Source organism: Apteryx mantelli, chromosome 3 (assembly GCF_036417845.1).
Source record: "Apteryx mantelli isolate bAptMan1 chromosome 3, bAptMan1.hap1, whole genome shotgun sequence".
NCBI classification, from domain to species: Eukaryota; Metazoa; Chordata; class Aves; order Apterygiformes; family Apterygidae; genus Apteryx; species Apteryx mantelli.
This window is the reverse complement of record NC_089980.1, coordinates 127,541,821-127,563,638: the sequence shown is the minus strand read 5'-3', so window position 1 is coordinate 127,563,638 and position 21,818 is coordinate 127,541,821. Positions and strand designations below refer to the sequence as shown.

Genomic DNA, 21,818 nt, shown 5'->3' with positions numbered 1-21,818 from the left:
CTTCTTCCCATTTCACTTAACTTTCTGTTCATTGACCTTGCTTGCCAAAATATTCAGGCTACCTGGAGCACTGCAAAAATCTTAGCAGGGAAAGTGCAACATTAAGAATCTGTAAAGGTAAACTAAAGTGGGTTCCTGCCCTGCTAAAAATATTTCAGAGAGGGTATCTTAGGAATTTACTGTCAAAATGCTTTTGTCATTATTAAAAAAACACTCATTGGTTGGTGCTAAGCCATTTTGCAGAGATATAGCAATTAAAAATATTCCATTTGGTCAAAGAAGGAATATCTGGTAGATGTAAGACAAAAGTTCTTTCCCTCATTAAAAGGGTCAATAGCACAGTGACTGACAGTATGATGTAGGAAAAAAGCAGCGCAAAGACCTGAACTAGACGTCTACTCAGCTCTATAAGTCAGTGCAAAGCGGCTTTCAAGAAGTATTTACTTTTTTGTAGACATTTGAAAGGACTCAGTTTCATACTGAGACCAGGAAAATGTTGAAATCTCAAAAAATTTCACAAGATGAGAAAACCCCTTTCTCACCAAGCTGCTGCTGTGTTGTTAACCTCAATGTGGCAAATAATCTGGCACAAGTAATATGATATAAGCTATCTTCAGGTAAGCAAAACTTTAGATTAGTAGTGATGTACTATACTATAAAATTGTGGGATAGATTTATAAGAGTGTCCAGGGTAATTGCTGCTCACCTTCAACATTACTTCTCCTTAGTGTGGGACATTTGCTCCAAGTTATGTGAGGAAAGCATTACCATGCTATTAACCAGATGGCAACTAGAATCCACCTCTGCTTATTCAACAGAAAAGGAAAACTGTTCTCCTTCTCCATTTGCATTGTTCAAAATGTTCTCACTACTTTTTTCTGAAAGAAAATTAAGTTTTCACCTAAATATGTGTGTGCGTGAATGTGTGCGTGTGCGTGTGTGTGTGTGTATACAAAGCTTGCTTTCCCCAGCTACCTGAAATTTTTTGGGGAGGATTAACTATCTTCTGGTTTATGTTGATTTTTTTTATTTCATTTTTTTAATGTTTCTGGAAAATTTGATAGTTCTTTTTCTCCATTTTTTTTGCCACAGACACATTAGCATTTTTGTGGCAGAAAGAAGAGACTCTTATTTCTCACCTGCTCTTGTTCGTCAACAGCATAGAATGAGAAGAATCTTTTCATCTTGGACATTTGATTATGACTTCAATACAAACAATGAATATTCTTGCTTATATGAGGCAGGATTAGCTGAGATTAGTGACTCTGTTCATTTTACCAGTCTAAAACCGTGCATGCTTCTCCCATCATCTGCAAAGAGGGCAATGTGCAGGCAGGAAGACTAGGATTCTGACTAAGCACTAATTCAGCTAACCACATCACCTACTGGCAGGTGGGGGGAAAGGATGAATAAATCAGGTCCTCACCTGGGATTTGAATCTTTGTTTTAGACAGTCTGATGGAGAACAGACTTTCTAGTGTCTTCCCCCTCCATAACCCTTGCATACGTTTGGGATTTTTTCCTTTAAGTTTTGATAGAAGTTATGGAAGTGGACAGTTTGGGACAGGGTCTGCAGGTGGTTGTACCAGTTAGCACAGAAGTGAAAGGAGCAAGCCGTCCTCATAACTGATCTGCAGAAGATATTGGGAAGAGATATTTGGAAGGAAATGACTTAGGTATTTGGGTTCAACTTTTTGCCTTATTCTGTTAACAATTTAAGCCTGTTCAAACTCAGGAAAAAAAGCAAGCTAAATGGATTATTGTTAGAGTTTCTGAATGATGTTTTTGACAAGGAGAAGGCTGGTCAAAAGCAGAGCCAGCTGTAACATTACAGTGTGTACAAGAAGAACCCAAACTCCATATTCAGTCTGGAATTGCATGCTCAGCTTCGGAAGGAGTGAACCCACCAGGAATTAGAAGGCTTTTCTTCATGTTGATATTTGTTTGTTATTATGCCTTTGCTTCACTTTATATATTAGTAAATGGGAGAGCCTGAGGTGCAGAGAGTGTCAAGGGAACGACCAAGGTGATAGTTTGCTCACAGCTTTGGAACATTGTCCATCTGGAGGCAAGAGATTCATTCCAGATTCAAGCTCCTCAGTCTAAATCATTGCCCTCTTAGGTGCTGTATCTAATCAAAGGAGCTTGATGGGTATCTCCTAACAGCAGTTCATTCATAGTACTATTTGAATCTGGGCATTAGCAGTTAATCTTTCTACCCTAACAGTCTGTGGAGCTAGAATGACCACACACCTAACACAGACCCTTTAGCTGGCTGGGACAATTCCAGAAATTGGTCTTTTTCAACCGGAATTTCTAGGCTATGAGAACCGCCTTCTTTTCTGTAGTACAGCAATATGGTGACTTTCTGAAAAAGTCTGAATGCTCAGCAACATTTTATTACTTTCTTTATGAATGATTTATTACATGATTGTGTACCTGGGATGGTCTAGAAGCTTATTTAGTTTCTTATGAAGCAGATGGAAAACATTACATTGAACAAAGGCTGGCACTAGCTTTTGTTTTGTGCAATCCTGGAGCCAATTTATGTGTTAAGCTGAAAGCTTCTAAAAGCAGAGGACACAGACACAGAAGCCACCTTCAGTCCATGTACAGGCAGCCATGTTATCACCTATGCTGACCATTCATTCAGTCAGATGATTCTCTTCTGCCTGTCCTCCTCTCTCACGCTCTTTTATTGCATCAGATGTTATTACTATTTTTTTTTTTGTCCCAAATCATTTACTTATGCACTTCGGGGAAAAGGAATTTGGGGAATGGGCATGAGAAAGGAGGAACCAAGGCTCAGTTGCCTGTACTACCACAGGCTCCCTGCATGACTTTGTTCAAGTTAGTTAAGCTCTCTGTGCCTTAGTTCACCATCTGTTAAACTGAGAAAATAGTTGTTCTCTGCTTCACAGAAACGTTGCGAGGCATTTGAGATTATGAAGCGTTCTGATACTCACAGTGGGACCAGTAACTTAGACCTAATGAACAAAGGAATACAGGAACTGAGAGGGCAGTTTAGATAGGATTTAGGTGCCTAAATCAAAGAGTAAGATTGATAAAAAAGTCTTTGTAATAGTGTGGGGCCATAGGGATCTTTATTTTTGCCAGTAAAGTTACTCAGGCACATGTATTTCTACTACTGGTATACTCAGAGCTAACACTGTTTTGACTGAGATGAGTATCTCATCATTTATCTCCTATTTGAAACCATCTGGAATTCAGAGCTTAGGCTAAGTACCCCAAAAAGGGAGAAACCTACTACAAAATGACAACATTGAGTGCAAGCCACAACACAGCCATCAAAACACTTAGCCAGTGGATCCCAGGTTTTATATCCTACCTCAGGATTAATTTACCAACATAGAAAGCAGGAAATGTAAATGTAGTGTTCTTCTCAGTTTGCTAGGGGCTTAAATATACATCTCCTATATGCCACGAATGTCCTAACTGCCAAGCAATAGGAGACACTGATGTGCTCTTTGCTGTTTTTCCTGAAGTTGTACTACCACACATAAAAAAACAAAAACAAAAACAAAAACAAAAACAAAAAACAAAAAAACCCTGAAGGATTCTTTGGGAGAATAGAGAGAAAGTACAAAAGAGAAAAAAGCCTTGGTAACCCACTGATGAGTGCTTGCTCCTGTGAGATGGAGCCTTGCTTTTGGTCTATTCTATTATGAAAGTTATCTAAGGACAATCCTAAGGATAAAGCATATTGTTTGGAATTGGGGTCCACCACTCTGCTATCAGCGATACAGTCAAAGCCAGGGTCCTTCCTGCATACTCTCTCTCTTCTGCAGAGTCTTGCATTTTCATCTCCAACAGTGAGCAGCGGGGCCCTGTTTCTTCACCCAGCTTCTCATTGATTTTTCTGTGAGGAGAAAAGAAAGCTGACTTGAACCTTTCAGGCTGAGGAAGGCTTACAGGCCAGGTTTCTCACTTCCCAAGGGGGTTCTCTCTTTGCTGAGGTGGCTGCCCTTCTGGAGGTGTCTGTCAGCTACACTTAATTAACCATACCCAAAGAACAAGGCAGGTTTAGGCAGGCTTTCACAAAAACCACTTACAAGGAGCTGTTAGTTAAGGAGAGAGGCAGTATTTTAGAAAAATCCCTCCCCCCAGTGTGTCCTACCCAGTGCATGCTTTTGTAGCCCATTTTTAGGTGCCTATCCTCCCCATCCATTATTCCGAGACTTGGAGATACATCTCCAGCAGTAGAATTTGCAGTGCTGAGTTAGTATCTAAGCCCCTTTACTCAATTGGGCCTTAATTTTAAGCACTTGAATAATTTCAATGGCCTATAGTAAAACCTGGCCTTAAACGCTTTATTAGATTTGAAACATTTATTTTACCAGCACTTCATAAACCTTATTTATTTGAGTCACTGTTCCATGAGTTCCTTTATCCCTAAGTCCTTCTCACAATAGCATTGGCCCCCACAATGAAACATATTTCAGACTTCGAATCTTACATACTAACATTCCTGTTAGCCTAAATGTGGCAAGATATTCCATTAACTTGTTCTTTCCCTCATATGCTCCATAAGTGGCTTCAGCCTGTTATGGCTCAGAACTAGCTGTCAGGACATATGAGCTCTGCTCTCAGCTGTTTAACAAAGTTAATGCATTACCTTGAGGAAGTCCATCTATCTTAGACACATATGAAGGGAATGAACATAAAATAAATATAAAAACACTACGAAGAGATATGTGCTTCTGGTGGCCTGATAAAGGAGATTCTGTCAAAACTGGATGCCCTAGCATGAGGCAAATAAAATCTTCTCACAGAGGTTTTCAAAGGCATTTATCTCTTTCCCATATCTATTTGGGGATCTCCCTCAGACACTTTAGCAGGCTAATTTGTTAAGCATCTACTAGTTAAGGAAGACATACCACCATTACCATGGGATAAGAGCTCCCAGGGTGAAAGGAAATTGCTCACCAACTGCTTTGAAGAGGTAAGAAAAACAATCCTACCCATTAAACTGCAGGGTAGAATTTGCCTGAATGCAAGTGTCTACTGCAATTTTATACCCTCAAGACTATCCAGGACACCACTATGGAGCTGGTTGATATTAGCTGGGACCTATGGGAGATCCTTCTGTAATGACAAGTGGATGGCCAAGGTCAGATCAGATGGCATCAGACCATGCATGGAGCATGTAAATCGAGCTCTCAGTTATTTTCTGTGGTGAGGGATGACATGGGACAGTGTGCTTTTCTGTGTCCTCTTTGGGGAAAGGAGAAAACTCTACTCTTAGTCTTGGGGAAGGGAATGAGTCCATATGTACGCCAGACCAGCTGAGAGCTCATGGGACAACTGGGAAAAACTGGTAAAGGGCTGGTCAGTAGAGGTTTGGCTCTGTGTGTACAGTCACAACAGGCAACTAGAAAACAAAGTGAGTAAAATAGTTGGTAAAATTCCCCTCTGCTCTGTCCTGACTGTGAGAAAGGATGAGCTGGTCATCTGAGTTGATAGGCTGATTTTCATTCTAATCAACGAGTATCTCTCTTTCCTCTAAAGCATTTTGCCCTCTAGGTATCTATCTGTATCACCTATTTCTGTTGCTCTAAGAAATCATCTTCAAATTTAGTAGATATGAATTTCTACCTTTAAATTAAGTTTAGCATGAAAATCTTGTAACACATCTATACCTATATATATAAAGGTAATGGAAAAAAACTGTGACCTCTTAGAAACTGAGGGACCTATATGATAACAAATGTTAAGGAGAATAAGGAAATGATGAAATTGCATTGGGATGAAATGTCATTAGAGCTCAGTAAGCAGTGGTGCTAATATACGAGGTGCCTGACAAGCACATAGCAAAGAAATGTTATCCCTGGGAACCTGAGGGAGGTTAGCAAGCTGGTTTCATATATGCTTGTGGAGAACTCCTAACAAAGCATGTGTGTTGCAGGAAAAAGAACAATTTGCATTGTGGAGTATAATAGCACCATACTTCTTATGATACTTGATAAAATGGAGTTAAAACACTGAAGAATCTTTCTAAATGTGACAGTCTTTCTTTTGGGACCTGTTGCTGATGCAAACCTTCAAATGTATCTTTTTGCCTTCTTCATGACTTGAGACTTTGATACTCAGTTTCTCCCGCTCTGCAGTTTCATAAATGTACCATGCAGTCTGGCGTACATTAAGAGAAAGAAGGTGAATATCAACATGATGTCAGTGGTGCAGTGAAGAACAGCAAAGAGCACATCAGACATCTGCATTCACAGCTCTGGGTGAACTTCAGCCAGCCTGAATTTGGTTCAAGTTCATGCAAAATTTATTTTACTATGGTTTGGATACAAAAATTGAGTGAAAGTAGGGCATTTCCGTGACTCGAACCCAAAGCTTAAAGTGAAACTTGGAGCGTGTGAACCTTTGCAGCCTGAAACCAAAGAAAATGTTTGCGTGAACCCTTGCTAAGCAAGCCCGCTGTGTTTCAGAGAAGCTCTAATAAAAACCACACTGCCATGAATCACTGAATATTCCGTACTTTGACTTGGTAAATTTATGTAAGTTCCATGACAGTCCTTTTTAAGGGTTCATTTTTCTCTGAGCTTTGAGCCAAATCATGAAGTTGCTGATGAGCTTTGCTAAGCCCTTGCCCAGCCTAATCCTGCTAAAGTCACAGGGAGATTTGACTGAATAGAGAGCAAACAAAAACTGAGTCAGGGTTTAGACTTTAGTACAGTAGCCTGAATTTATGCAATTTATTTTTGAGAGCTTGAATAAATCTGTTTCCACTAATGTGTATTAAATGCAAACAAATTAAAGAAAACTATATTCAAAATTTGGTGAAAGACCAAATTTAGGTTGTTTTCCCTTCTCTCAGTCATGTTTGTACACATCATGAGATGGTCTTGAATTACATAGTTAATGCTATTTTTTTGTAAAGCACTTGTTTCATTCAGTGTCAGGACTGCTCTGGGGACAGACAAGTTCTGTGTAATTGAGTAAGGTACTCTCTCCTGGGCTATCTCTGCCTATTTTAGATGTTAGATGTGTAGTGAATGGGATGCGTTTTCCCACAGAGTGAACTTCTTAAAGCAGCTGAACATTTTCTTCCAGAACTAGATTTCCCCTCATCGTTGCTCTCAATTTCAGTGATGCCAGAGAAAAAAACATTTATGCCTTCTTCTCTCAGTTGATAAGTAACTGTTTCTTTTTTCTCTAAAATGAGACACTGAGCTATTCTGAGAGCATTGCAAACAGAAACCCTAACAACTGTATTTTGAACACATCGCTACACCCATACTGTGTGACCCATACTGAGGGCATGAGCCTGCCGTGGTTCTGCCTTGAGTCCATGAAAGGACAAAATCTGGGTGTGCATCATCTCTCACTCCCAAAGCCGACCACAAAGAGGAAACCCAGATGAGACCAGACCCAGGACTACACAACACGTTGCAGAGTGCACCAATCTGGCAATTTAACCACATGACAGCTTCCCTCTGCTTCCTTGCCCAAAACCCCAAAATTTCTCCTGTAGTAAACTCTTCCCAGCCTGAAACTCTAATCCCAGTTTCTCTGATTTACAACATCCTTCTCTTCACTTTCCCACAATTTCCTTTAACTGTAGATTTCTCTCTACCAGCTAACTGGCTCACAGATCCATTCCCAATTCCTTCATCATGTTTTAGTCTGTTTTCTGGGTCAGTTCCAGTCACATTTCCCTCCCCAACTCATCCCAATTTCCATGGTTTCCTTTTTTCATATCCCACTGTCCTCCACCTTATTCTGACTTTTGTGTTCACATGACTCAAAATCACAAATTTGAAGGCTCTCTCTTCCACTCTGCCTGGCTTCCAGCTGCGAGAGCAGCGTGGCTTTCCTACTTTCTGGTGGCTGACCCATCTGGGAGCAGCCATGGGGATGAGAGAGGAGGAGAGGAGGTTTTGTCTTTCTAGCTGTGGAGAAGAACATAATTAGTTATTCTATAGGGATGGCTCATTTCAGTACAAAATGAAGTGTTCAAGCATGCTTGGTAAGTATAGAATCTCTTGAGATCCTAGGAGCTAAAATTGAAGATATTGCTACTGAGAATGTGTTAACTGATTTTGTTGTTGTTGCTATTCTTTTTCCAAAGAGCTCATCATTTGGGAAAATGTGGGCTGATTCTCCAGAGGTCAGCAAAGACTGCACAGATGCACAGACCATGCCTCTACTATTTCTGACCTCCCACGTACAAAGCACAAGGAAGCTCATGCTACTTAAACAAAACAATAAGCAGCAGTTATTAATGTTTTAAAAGCCTTTTTGTGTTTTTTTTTTGTTTTTTTTTTTCCCAGCTGACACTCTGAAATGCATGAACTGATTTGATTGACAGCTACCAAAAAATAAGCCTGAGGCAAGCAAAGTCATGGAAAATTTCATTCCAAATGTTTAATGCTCTGGCAAAGCTATAAGCAGCTGAAAACTGGATCATATAATGGTACATATCAGACAACCTGAATAATATGGAGGGCTACCAGCCAGACCTATAATTAGAACTGGGCAGGAATTAGTTTTCCCATGGCCTCCAACATTTTTTTTCAGTTGTTCACTGGCACAAACCCAACAACTTTTGAGGTTTTCATGGAAAAAGAGAGAACAAACTCACTGCTATTTACATGGTGATCAGAGAATTCACCTTCACCCTCTATTTCCTGGGGATGAGCTCTAACCATAGATGATAGCATGAATTTACTTTTTTTTTTTTTTCCTGGTACAGCTGCTTCATTCTGTATAATTTTTTTCAGTGGTCCAGAGAAAGTCTCTAAAACTCAATAGCCAAAGATAATTTGTTATCTTGTTCTCATGAAGCTCAATGCTTAAATGCCTTTATGGTTCCAGACCTTAATCTCTAGTCCAGCAATCAGAAGGCTTCCCTGGACTCCTAAGAGTCTTTAGTCTGAGTCAGGCTGATCGCGAACTAAATGAGTTCCCAAGCTTCACTTCTCACTCAGAAGTGGGGTTTTATTTTTTTTGTGGTTTTAACCAGAAATTTTATCCCTGACATGAGGAATCTTTTCTAAGCAGTTTTGGCCAAACCTGAAAGTTCAGCTTCTGACAGATCAACACTGTTCCAGAAGAATTTGTGAAATAATTTCTAGAAGCCATTGGAAAACAAAAAACAGTCTTCTAAAATCTGTCAGTATAGCGCCAGAGAAACTGGTGTAACAGCTATCATGTCTGCATTGGCACCACACACACACTGCCACTTCAACAGAGGTAATTCAGCTGCTTTTTTTGTTGTTGTTTTATGTGACTGAGCTTTAAGAGATTTAAGTTAATCAGTAACAGTGAAGTTATCCCTATGAACCCATAGCAGAGCCAGTCAATGTTCCATATTTGGTTTGGATGTTATAGCTGCACGCCTGAATTCCTGGTGAAGAAGAAGCCATGAAGATAACAGCTTCTACTATTAACACCAGTGCTTCTACCATTCCCTGTGGTTTAGTGTGTCTCTCTTTTTCTGTAAGATATCCAGGTGAATAAACACAGCACTAGTGTCCAACATACATTCAATATTTCTTTTTTCTATATCTCACTGCAAGGATACCAATAAAACCAAAGGCATTAATATTGATAGTAGCACAGAGAAAAACATACACAGAAATAAGAAAGACCTCATTGTATAGAAATTGTGAGATAAAACAATGAGCATATTAGTGGTCCAATATGTAATAAAACCTCCTCCCCAGAGGAATGTAAGTAAAGAATCATATTATTAGTTGGACAAGCTTCATAATGTCATGAGTCTCTTCAGAAGCAATGATGATCTTTTTTTTTTTTTTCCCCCCCTGGTTGCTTTAACATGGTGCAGGATGTTATATGATTTCTATGACACCAGGGAAAATTTGAAACTTCTGACCGCTTGAGTTTAGAGAGTGCGTTGCTGACATCTGGTGGAAATATAGTTTAAAACTGTAAAACTTTAAAAATGTTTTTATTATCACAGAATAATTCATTTTATATGAGGTTGTTTAGCAGAGTCTGGAAGATTAGAACTGTAGAAATATGGAAGATGGGGAATGTACAATTTATGAAATCTAGAAGATGAGAGCCCCTTCAGCTGTTTGCTGCTCTGGGATTCGACTCATTCATTCTTTATGTTTTCTCACTAAACTCTTTCAAAGCTCTTGGGTCAACCCCAAAACAAAGTATGTGTGAAGTCTCAAAAAACTGGAATATTCTCCAGTTAAATCTAAAATGCTTACAGACTACTTTACAAAGATCTTCAATATGGATATAAACAAACAACTCTAAAATAAAAATCTCTGTTTAAATGAAATTATATGGATGAATATCACGTCCTGATAGTAGTCATAAAAAGAAACAAAAAATGCCTAATCATGTTGTAACTTAATGCTAATTTACTTTGGGGAAGGGAGACCAGTTTCTTACTTTATATGTTTTTAGTAATTACTGATCCAAAGACATACAAAAAAACTCTCATAATAAATTATTGTTTCCTCCATCCCAAAACTTCAAAAAAGAATATACACATTTTCTCAAGCATTCACTTGTGTTTCATTCTGACAAAATAAAAACCCAAGAAATGAAAAGCTTTTCTGCTCCCCAAACCGAGAAAGCAGGATCTTCTTTCAGAATACTTCCACTGAATAAAAATTTCAGAAAAATATTTGATGGAAGATATTTGAACAATTACTTCTTATTTGCAAATTACAGAATTATCAGGGAAATAAATACAGATTTTTAAAGGTATTTCTGATAAGACAATTCTTAACAAATTCCAATTCTTTGTAGTTCTGAATCTCATAATAACTGAAAAGATCAATGATTTTATTTATGTATAGTCTTTTATTATGAAAAACCCTACATTAGACATTCTGTGTTAGAAGTAGATCATATAAGAATTTTCCACCCAGATTTGATCTCCGTTGTAAGGAGCTGGAATTTTTAAGCCATTGTCTGGGTATAACTGCATATGCCTCATCAAGGAACCTAGCATCACTACCCTGGGTGTTCATAGCAGTATTTAGTATGAACTGGTTGTCTGCCAGATACATGAGGTAGTTGAAGTTGTGCTGGAATTACAGAAGCTGTGAAATATTTAAAAATTGGATTTTGACTGTTATTTAATGGTAAAAGAAAACAAGATAATCAGCACGGGAACAAAAAAGTTTTCAGCTGTGAGATTCCTGTGTTTCACAATGCTGATAATGATAGATGTTACCAGGGAGCCTCACTCACAGCGGGGCAGGATGCTGACGAAGAACAAAGCCAGAATCTGCTGCCAGGAACAAGGCAGCAGGTGGACAAATCTTCTCTGTATGATGATCCCTGAAGGTCTAGGACCCAACTAGAAGTGCTGGAGAATCGTTCTTCTTCAACAGAAAGATAGTCTGCTAAGCACTGTTATTTTTTCAGATTGAATGAAAGCACAAAAGAATCTGTGAGCTGAATTTTACATTGCAAAAATCAAACTGGAAAGAACTTCTCTCTAGTGCAGCCCTTCTGGAGCCAATTGAATGTTGCTGGGAGACGATCTGGCTAAATAAGTTTGGAGGGAAGGTCAAACATTCTTCTTTTATTATCATACCCTGTACTGTTACAGGGTCCTTTCACTTGGCTAGAATAAAACCAATTCTGATGCTAAAATAATTAGAATATTAGTATATTTGCTGTTTCAATGTGAATAGTTCATGACATATGTCTCTGTGGAAACCTTTTGCATATGTTAGGTACCATCTGTCAGCCATATTTTTATCTAATTCTCTGTACTATTTTTAATATAATTTTAGCCTTTTTATGTATGCTTAATCTGTGCCCCTGCCAAAATGGTATATTACAGGTTATACAGTCAGCAATACCTAGAGCTAATGTTGCCAAGAATCTTCTATTGTATAATACCATTTCTGGTTACTTATAGCCTTTCTGAATTGTAATGGTATGGGCCTAAAAATACCTCGCGTCTCTCTCAAACTTGATCTTAATTTTGATTATCTTAGCAAAAACTGTTCAAGTTTTTTCGAAGAAGAGTTAGGTAAAAGAGGTTTACCAGCTGTCGGTATATTCCTCATATCAGTTCACTGCTTTCATTGCACTGCTTTGGTGACTCATCATTCAGCCTTCCATCCTCTCAAGACTGGTAGATCATCGCCTTCCAGCCTGTTAGCAGACCTGAGTCCCGAGGAACATCTTTTTCCCAGATTTCAGTGCAGGACTAAAACTGCACATGTTCTTTCTGTATAAGATCTCTGAGAATTTTTTCTCTTGCCAGCAACACAGCTAAAAGTCTTGCCCTGCTGCCAGTGTCTTGCACCTCAGTTGTAGAAGAATCCTTTTCTTGGGCTCGACAATCTTGCTCCACAAGCACCTATTCAGAATATTTCTGCAAAGACCAGTTGCTTGTTACTTGTAGTCCTCTCTTTACACCCTCCCACTGACTGATTTTCTCAGTTGTGTCAATTTTTACTTTGAAGGTCCTTCCTAGCCTATCTTTCCATTCACTCCTAAGCTTTTAAAGCAGACCATAGATACATTTGATGGGACTGAGCAATTTTTCCTGTATGTATGAATATTTTATTTACAGTAGAAGTTGTTCTGATTGATCTGAAAGTGTTCAGGAGCAGTTCATTCACTGAGTCAAAGTTAGTGACTAGTTTGAATGGAATTAAAACCTTAAAAAAAATCTTAAAGCAGTTAATTTTGCTTGTTTCCTCTGGTAATTTAAGTGCCTATTAGAAAATGGAGGATGGTAGGACATGCGGAGAGTATGGATCATAGCATGTCTAGTAATGACAACCTAGATTCAGATATCTTCTCTGCTTGATCAGGAGCATCGTTTTACTTGCCTCACACAATCCTCTCATTCCATGCATGCCCCATACTATGGGCAACAGAATTAACCTGTTTCTAACTCCATTCAGAGTTCATTCCATCCAAAACAGTGCAGCTTCAGTGTGAAAGGCTGAGAGAAAGAGATGTTTTTTCTTCCAATAAGCATAGTCCAGGAGCTAGGAAAGAGGAGACTGTACATTTGCAGTGAGTATGGCTTTCAGAAAAATCTCAGAGATCACAAAGCTTAATGTAAAATTGCAAGAATCCATGAAACTTACAGAATCTCACATCTCAGATTTAATGGATCGATATTTTATAAATAAATGAAGTCCAGTCATGAAAATGCTATCTCCTCCAAATATGTCTCGAGTAAAGCAAAATCTGATCTGTTGATGGAAAGGAGTAGCTTATATTGATCGTTAGGAAAGTAAAGAGCTCTTGTTAAAATCATGCAGTTACAGAGAAGAAGGGGTTAGCTTGAAAATCTGATGGAACTCAGCTCCAGTCTGAATTCCTTTCAGACATGACAACACCAAAGCTCATAAAAATATCTCCATAAAATACATTTGCATTAATAAATGATCATCCAAAAGACTCTCTTTTTTTTTTTTGTTATGTCACTAAAGCAGATACCCTTGGAGTCACTTGCAACTTCTTAAGCCTCCTTTTTTTTCCTACAGCTTTATTTCAAATCACACAAATGCATACAGTGCTACTATAAGAATATATTCCAAATAAGATGTGTACAGAAAGGAGTCTCACTCAAATATCCATTTACATCAACAATTTAACTGCACACCACAACTTGCTGAAAATGAAACCCAAACAAACATTTCCAGAGAAAGTATGCTTAATAAATATATCTTTTGCTGAATGACAATCTACAACCTGGGAAGGAGAAATGATAGAAAAATAAATATATATTGGTAGCTGATCATTGCCCTGTCCCATTTCATCCATCTTCAGCATATGTACCATGGACTTAAAATATCAAGACAAGCAAACAAGAAAAATGGCGAACAGATAGAGGAAAGTTATTCCTGTGCACCAGTTCATGATAAGACTAAATTTGCACTTGAAAATAGGGCAGGGTTTGAATATCTACCTTCTGTTTACAGGCCATGTCCATAATATTTTAAGAAATCATGAGGATTTAGCTTTTTGTGAAATATGACACAATGTTCAATTGGTTTATCGAAAAAGTTACATTTTTGTTACAATTGATGTAACGCCTTGAACTGTTGAAATTCCCTATTAAAAAAGATCACATCATCTATTCACAGTGCCATTGTAAATGGTGGTTGTGGGTCACAATTCCAAGTCATGACACTATTCCTCTTCTATCTGTTGCATTGCCATATGATTCTTGGAAAATGTAAAAGCATGACACTATTCCTCCAATTCGCACTCTATTTTCCATTTAGAGAAATGCCAACATCATATAAGAAATGTGTGAATCATAGCAGAGCCAATAAGAAAAATATTTATCTTTCTCTCGTGGCTATCACAGTTTACAAGAATATATTCTAATTAATAACTAATGGTGGTGGTATTGGTGGAGAAAGAGGAAGCTGTAAAAAATAGAAATTTTATTTATAGACCAGAAATAAAAGGAAAACTCTACTGAGAATGGTCCATGTGAATATAAAGACCAAAAAAAGCAAGAATCAAACCACTGTGTGATACACTTGAGGCTCTTATAAGACAAAATTAAATCTTATCATATTAGTATAGTATTTAAAAAGTCAGTGGACCCATTAAATTCAGCACAGTTAATAAACAGCAACTAGATAGCAAGATAAAAAAGATATATGTAGTCTTGAGGTAGAAGTGAAAAGGCTAAGTTTGTTTGTACAGCTCCTTTTAATTTAAAAAGCTCTATGTTGTGCCAATCATCAAGTTAGTGATACCACAGCAGTAATCATTAAAAAGCTTGTAACTGAGAAACATCAAACGAGATTATCTAGAGCCAAGCAACTTTCTCAGACAAAAGTCTGACTCTTGTTGCAGTGACAAGTTAAATAACACTCAGATCAGAGACAAATAGAAAACATAAGATTTCCAGGCCGATGGAGAAAATAAGGTTCGAAGTATGACAATGAGCAGTATTAGGAAACATTATAGGTGGCATTGTTAGAACAGCTGGGGAAACTGAAGGAAGCAGATGATTGATACATCAAGGTTATCGGAAATGAAGATGAGGATTTGATATAATGAATGACGCAGACAGAAAAGCTAACTTGCAGAGCAATGCAAATTATTAAATGAGAGAAATAAAGGTTGAAAGATATGAGAGCAGTCAAGCAAGATTTGGAGACAGATTAGAAAACAACACAGAAGAAAAAGAATTCAGGAGGGGGAAGGGGAAAAACAAGTTTTATTAACAAAAAGGCAAACTCACTTCAACGGAAGTAGGAAACTGTTAGAGCAAGGCCAGCTGTGGTGCCATTCCCAGAAGCAACATGTACCATCCCTTCTGAGAATACCAGCCAGGAAAGACACATGTCCTAGAAAAACAGAAAGCTTTTAAAATACATCAGCTGTCTGATGAGAATTTAATACTTATGTGCCGTATTGCCTCAGAGGGGACATTACATACCCGTCCTCCTCCTTTCTGATTGTGCTTATTTTCTGGCGGCTGTCGAAGTGGAACTTACAGTTTACATGGTCTGTTTGGGAAACAATCTTAGTCCTGGACAGCAGTCTTCTATTAATAGAAAGTCTGAAGATGCATCTGACATATTGCCAGGGAATATTTTCCTGCAGGTCCTCCCTGAAAAGCAGCTTCTGAATCCCTTACATTAGAAAAGAAGCTATAATTATGGTCCATGCCAAGTATTCAGTGCACTGAGAAGTTTATTTTTATGTTTGGTATTTCAAAAGATAATCTGTGGCAGCATTGTAAATTGTCAGTCCTTCTTGTATCTTCCTTTTCCATTCTGTTCACTTTGAAAACAATTCAGAAGTTGGATGTCTGATATTTAAGAGTGATGCCTCTAGGGGTCCCATATAATTTGTGATTTGAGACCAGAACTGATTGTTTGTGAACTTCTAAATTATAATAGATATTGTCTGTAAAAGTTGGGCTTTTCACCGATAATATGTGGCACTGGCTGAATGTACTCTTCCCAGGAGGCAGACTTTTTTAAAGGCTGCCTCGTCATTGCTTTTCGTCATGTGGTGGCTCCTTATGCAAGGTATCCAGCAAAATAAAGAGGCAGAGGAGAATGCTAGGTAATAACATTTCAGGATGAGAGTTCATTTTTTTCTGATTAATTACTATACATCTCCCTTAATTAGATGAGGCACACTCTATACCCAGTATATGAAAGAGATGTCTCCATATCAGATCTTAAACATGTTGTCTATCAAAATATTAATTTTTCTAATTTCATAGAATATCTGATCTTGTAATTATGAAACATTTCAGAAAAAAAGGTACAAGGAAAACTCTTAGAATTATAGATTATGAATTAACTATCTGGCAAGCCTTTTTTTTTTGGGGGGGGGGGTAAGATTCTGTTTCAGGAAGCAGTCTTTATTCCTGTGAATTACATGTTACTCACAAATGGTATAGTTTATATAAATGTGACCAGTTTTTATGAAAACCCTCCAAATTTATCCATTGTTCATAACCTGTCTGTGTTTTAGAATTTGCTATTCATCATTCATGGATTCTCAGAGACTGTCTGGCATGTTTTGACTCATGGTGTGATGCAGTATGTCAAAACCAAAGTTCCTGCATTCACAGAAAATCAAATCTCAAATAACCGAACAATCTGAAATTTCAGCAGACTGAGGCTCTTTGATAAATACATCTGTGCTTTTCAGTCAGAAGACAAAATGTTACTGCAATGTCTTGCCTGAGTTTTACCCTGGAGCTTTAGGTTAGAAACCAGAAAGCAAAAATCCTTTTGTCAGCGTGCTACATGATTTTAAAGTAGGCAATCATTCTGCCTAAACTGACTTCAGAAGTTTCCATTTTGCATCGTAGCATAATGTCAGACTAATTGGAGCCAAATTTCCTATGTAAGAACCTGAAACTAAGTTATTTTTTAATAGTGTAAATTACTTAATGAGTTTTTGTTACAAAAACATTTTCAGCAAGTCTCAAGGGACTGAAATTCCTATCCAAGAAGCCTAGCAACTCACCACTTTGTTGGGTATGAAACAGCCCTCTGACTCTTGAAGCACATTAGATCCTCGTAGAACCCAGGCACTTGAGTCTTTCCCTTTTCCAGATAATGTCTGTGAAACCTACTGGCAAAGTGATTGCTTCATTCCCCATATAGTATCTGTCCCAGATCTGTCCAAGATCAAAGTGTCCAACAGCCTCCTGGGCTGCATTAGGAAGAGTGCTGCCAGCAGGTCGAAGGAGGTGATCCTTCCCCTCTGCTCACCACTGGTGAGGCCACATCTGGAGTGCTGGGTCCAGTGTTAGTCTCACCAGTACAAGAAAGACATGGACTTACTGGAGCAGGTCCAATGAAGGGCTGCGAAGATGGTTAAGGGACTGGAGCATGTCTCGGATGAGGAGAGGCTGAGAGAGCTGGGACTCTTCAACCTGGAGAAGAGAAGGCTCAGGGGGTTCTGATCAGTGTTTATAAATATCTGATGGGAGGGTGTCGAGAGGACACAGCCAGACTCTTCTCAGTGGTGCTCTGTGACAGGACAAGAGGCAATGGGCACAAATGGAAACACAGGAAGTTCCGTCTGAATCTAAGGAAAAACTTCTTTACTGTGATGATGACTGAGCACTGGAACGGGTAGCCCAGAGAAGCTGTGGAGTCTCCATTCTTGGAGATATTCAAAAACCATCTGGACACGGTCCTGGGCAACCTGCTCTGGCTGAACCTGCTTGAACTGTGGGGGGTTTGGACCAGGTGATCTCCAGATGTCCCTTTCAACCCCAACTATTCTGTGATTCTGTCATTCTGTTGTGATTCTGTCATTCTGTTGTGATTCTGTCATTCTGTGTCTGGCCTGGAGCCTATTGTGGACGTATGCCTTGCAATAGCACATTGGAGAGCCTACTGTCTTTCCTAGTGCAATAGTGTTTGGATCTCTCCAAGCTCAGTGTTTCCTTGCCCAGTGAAAAGACTGGCATTCTTGTAGAGTGTAGCAACTCAAGTCTTTCCTATCTTTCTGCTAGGCAAGCAGGAGAGCTCAAATCTTTCTCCCCCTTCCTGCTTGCTCTGGGTGCAGAGCAGACCAGACAGATTAGTCCATCTTGTAAATTAAGCAGCGCTTGGGTATGGACATGGGCACTTGAATTCGACTGACTATACAATTACATTGTCAGAATGGTGGTCAGGGTGATTTTGGCCCAGTCAGCAGGGTACAAGCAGTTCCTAATTCAGAAGTTTGAACGGGCACAGAAGCATTCCCAGTAGAGAGTTCAGATGTCACCACCACATTCTGAAGGCAGAGAGTTTAACAAGTATGGACGTGGTCAGACGGTGCCTTCTGGGACCAAGAGACAAAGAACAGACCACAGCAGTCTTTACGAGCATAGCTATAGCCATAAATACTAATGTCCAGATAAGTAATAAATGCTGCCTAGATCTAAAGCAGAGAAAAAAATAATAGGGTGCAGTATCCTTGAGCTTGTAGCCTACCTCTTAACCAGATAGCCACTGATTCAGCTCAAGATGCTGCAAATTTAAATTTGATGTTGATAAGTACTGAAGACATCAGATGAGCTGGTCATTTTCATAGAAATGACATTGGATTTGAGTTACCTCAGACTGATTATTTTAAATTAAGTGGAAATTTAAATCATATTCATTAACATTCTTAATTTCCAAAGGGCAAATTTTGATAGACAGTGGAAACTAGATACTCAGCTCAGCTGGACTTGAATTTGATACTTAAATATAGAAGAAGCCTTAAAGTTAAGGGTGTAGAACTTATCATGAATCTCTGTCTCAGGAAAAAAAAAAGAAAACTTGCAGGAAGTGGTTCCAGATCTGACCAGATGAATAGTCACAGAAAAAAGGATATTAGAAATAAGCAAAGTGCCTGCAATGATTAGGGAAAAAATGACTGATCATCAAAGAAAACTGCCTTAGAGGCCAAAAAATGAGGAGATAAAGTGAGAATAACAAAGAGTCAAGCTGAGTTAGACCTTGCAAAGGATATTAAAACACATAGCAGAAGATTCTTCAGCCATGTAAATGAAAAGAACAAGGGTGGAAAAAAGTAGGGACAGAATATAGTGAGGATAGAGTAGAAATTAAGAATAAATCAATATATGCTGAAAACTGAATTATGCTTTAGCTCAGATTTCAGGGAAATAGACATAGATTTTGATCATGGGGGGAAAAGACAGAATGCAGAAAAAGGTATAGAAATGGAAATTTGCACAGTCAAGGTAGAAGTAAAATTTAAGGTGTGCAATGTACTCTAGGAGGGCAAAAAGGGAAAGAAAGTATACTAAGAGGGGATTGACAAACAAAATTTCAAGTGGAGCAGCAGGCATTTTTAATAAATGTGTAAAGCCTGGGTGGTGCTTAATGTTTGGAGAGGAGCAAACATCACACACAGAATAAAGAGGGTGGAGTGAGAAAGTGATCAGAGCAGCCACAGGGCACCTAGATTTTATTTCAATAATCTGTTATCTTAAAAAAAAATTCAGAATAAGTGAATTATTAAAGGTATGGAGGTCAATTACCGAGAGAGTTTATCTGAGACAGATAATGATAACCATTGGTTTTCTTTGTTGAAATAAATGAATTTCCAGAAAGAGGAAATGAGACAAATATAATCTTTCTGGACATCAGTAAAAACTTTTGATGTGGTGGCCCTTGGGAGATTATCAGTAAAGCCAAAGAAGATGGGAATCGGTAGAGACACTGCAAAGCTTCTTAGGTTTTGGCCAGAAAGGGCACCAGAGCAGCAGACACTAGAAGAGCTCCATGAGTGGGAGGAAATGGCTTTATTCCTCAATGATCATTTTTGAGACAGAGCATTAATGTTTCCACTAATGGCTTTGATATGACAGGTGAGCCGTGCCAATGAAGCCTGTCAGAGGCACAGAGTTAGGAGAGAGAGTGAGTATGGATGAGACTGAAAGAGACAGAAGTGGGTGATCTTGAGAATTGTAAGAGTGGGCTGGGATTCAACAAGACAAAAATCTTTTTTTTTTTTTTAACGTGAAGAGCTTATCATCTGGAAGCCACTGGGGTGATGAAGAATTTCACCATACTAAGTTCATTGCAAGATTACTGCCAAAATGATGCAGAGAGAGATAAGCATTGGTAGCATTTTACAAAGCACTAATGAGATGTTAGGTGTAATATTGTGTACAGTTCTGGTAACCCACAATGAAGAAAGATTAACAGATGCAGAAAAGGGCTACTGGTATGATCAGAGAACAGAGGGTTTATTTAATCTGTCATATGAGAACTTGTACAGCCTGGCAAATCAAAATCTAGAAGCAACATGATTACAATCTATAAATACATCAGAGAAGTAAAGATCATGGAGAAAGAACAGTGATTTAAACCAAAGGATGATGTTGGCACAACAACAGAAGGGTATAAATTGGTCTCTGAATAAATTCAGTCTGGAAATCAGAAGAAGATTCTTGTTTATTACAGCAGTTATGTCCTGGAACAGCTTTGCAACAGGAACAGTGGGAGCAGAAAACCAAACACTATTAGAAGGGAATGTGAAGTTTTATACAAGATACTTTGGCACTTTATTTGCATACAACATTGGCAGACAGGTGGCCTGTCCAGCAGCTCATTTCTACATTATGTTTATCATCCTGCGCTATATATATATATGCATGTATATGTATGTCTGGTTATATGTATCTACATACACACACACACACACACATTCACACACCTCCAAGGCAACTCCTGCGTGTACTACATTATACCAGCGAGTCCTGTACAAGTCCAGGAAAATGATATGAATAAGCTGATTATTGGGATTATCAGAAATGACTTGTATTTGTGAAAAGCTAGAAAGATTTATGTGCTTGAAATCCCTAGGGAGAGGTTAGAAGCTGTGAATGCAGGAAATATTCTGGGCTCTTGTTAGTCCCTAAAGGACTGAAAGAAAAAGCTGATGGGAGACACTGGCTGCCAAGAAAAGGGGTGTCAATTCAAAATTGCATATTGTCTCTAGGCAGGTTACAAAACACCAAGATGCTTCTTTGAAACAAACTAGACCAAAGAGCTTTTGAATTTGGCATGTTACCTATTAAAAACAGCTATTGACACTAAAGGAGACAAGATCTAACTAGCAGAAGTAGAAGGGGAAATACAGAAAAGCAAACCATATCTGGTTGTTCTGCTCTTAACCTAAAAGTCATTTGATACCCAATTGGATGCAGCTGCAGTGGTGATATAGGGAGAAATATCTCAGTGATACTCTTGCTTGATCATTCCATTACTGCCATGCACAAAGCAGAAATCATAAAGACTGTGAGACTGGTAAATTAGTGCTCAGTGTTATTTGCTGCCAATGAGACTAACATCCACACAACCGAATTCTTCTTCTCTCCAGAACAGTGTGGCGACATCCAAAGTGATTTTTCAGAAGGCTCCCTGGCCCACTCCAACTCCTAAACCTCCTCAGAAATTGTTTGGGAGAGTACTCATTGACCTGGGTCAAAACCACGCCAAGGACTCTTAATAATTTAACAATATATATGACTGACTGATGTTGACTACCCCAGGAACACTCTCTGGAACTGTTTAATTTACAAGCGCAGATAAAATCAAGGGGTACTATTGCCCCTAGTTCACTTGATCCGCTAGTAAATCTGCCCCAGCAACAAAGACAATGTGGAGGCCAAATCAAAAATCCAGTATTAAATAATTTTCCCAACTGTTGCTTAGAAAGGTAAAACTTCTCTACAGTGCAGAAATAAGAAAATCATCTGGATCCAGCATGCCAAAGAAATGCATCATATTGGAAACTTCAAGAGGCCTCTCTACAGATGTCTGACCAAAAGGGGTCAAACTCATTCAAAGCCTATACTGCATGGATTAGGACCCTTG

The 21,818-nt window shown here is 38.6% G+C and overlaps 1 long non-coding RNA gene across 1 annotated transcript in view; it reads right to left on the bottom strand.

Annotated features, from left to right (window-relative positions):
- LOC136991693 (uncharacterized) overlaps nt 1-15,460 on the bottom strand; it is a 51,769-nt gene extending 36,309 nt beyond the window's left edge. The window contains exons 1-2 of the long non-coding RNA XR_010883913.1: nt 15,401-15,460; nt 15,203-15,308 (exon numbers count right to left, since the gene is read on the bottom strand). This is a non-coding gene — a long non-coding RNA (uncharacterized lncRNA). The remainder of the gene's footprint in view (nt 1-15,202; nt 15,309-15,400) is intronic.
- Nucleotides 15,461-21,818: the final 6,358 nt, after the last annotated feature.